At 42.2% G+C, this 986-nt stretch overlaps 1 pseudogene; it reads left to right on the top strand.

The window, feature by feature from the left end:
* Positions 1-275: 275 nt before the first annotated feature.
* LOC145028803 (uncharacterized) lies at positions 276-701 on the top strand (annotated as a pseudogene).
* Positions 702-986: the final 285 nt, after the last annotated feature.

Below are 986 nucleotides of genomic sequence, written 5' to 3'. Positions count from 1 at the left end.
ATGGTCCTTGTGGTTTCCAAACTTTTAACAAATGGTCCTTCCGGCTCACTCCATTAGTTTTTTGCCGTTAAGTGGAGGGTATTTATGTCATTTCACTGCTACAGGGACCATTTATGAAGATTTGACTTCTTAAAAAAACTAATTATTTAATATTAAAGGGTCCTTTCTCTCTCTCTCTCTCTCTCTCTCTCTCTCTCTCTCTCTCTCTCTCTCTCTCTTTCTCTTTCTCTGTCTCTCTCTCTCTAACACACAAACACAAACATACGGATATGGGTATGGGTGTAATAATCATCGACGGGTCCACCGTACAAGCCTTCGTGAACAACGAAACTCAGTTCAAAACCAACGTCGACGCCCAATTCGATTCCCTCGATGTCAACAATGACGGCGTTCTATCCAGATCTGAGATGCGTAAGGCTTTTGAGTCCATGAGGTTGTTGGAAGCTCACTTTGGAGTTGACACCGCCTTGTCCCCGGAGGAGCTTACCCGTCTCTACGATTCTGTGTTTCTGAGCTTCGATGAAGACTAGAACGGCACCGTTAATCTGGAGGAGTTTAGGCCGGAAATGAAGAAGACCATGCTCGCCATTGTCGTTGGGTTGGGGTCTTCGTCGATTCAGATGGTAGTGGAAGATGATGATTAGAGTTTTCTAAAAAAAGCAGTTGATTTAGAAGCGGCCAAGATATCTGAGAGTTCTTAGATCTGACGGTGCACTATTAGCTGTGATTTCGTTGTCCGTACTCTTTTATTTTATATAATGGCATGTTAGTTGTGATCATTGACCTGAAGAACAAGGCTTTCTCCTTCAATAAAACCTTGAACTTCTTCAAAACCTTGGCCACAATTCTTCTGTCGTATCTCTGATCTCTCAATTTTTTTTCTCATTCATCGAATCTTGAAAATCGCAGCAATATCACACCCATTTAGTTTCGATCACACCCCATGAAAGGAATTAGGAATTTACCTGCACATGACTGGAATTGAG

This window comes from Lactuca saligna, chromosome 2 (genome assembly GCF_052625555.1).
Source record: "Lactuca saligna cultivar CGN05327 chromosome 2, ASM5262555v1, whole genome shotgun sequence".
NCBI classification, from domain to species: Eukaryota; Viridiplantae; Streptophyta; class Magnoliopsida; order Asterales; family Asteraceae; genus Lactuca; species Lactuca saligna.
Note: the sequence above shows the minus strand (reverse complement) of the source record. Positions and strands in the feature narration are given on the sequence as shown.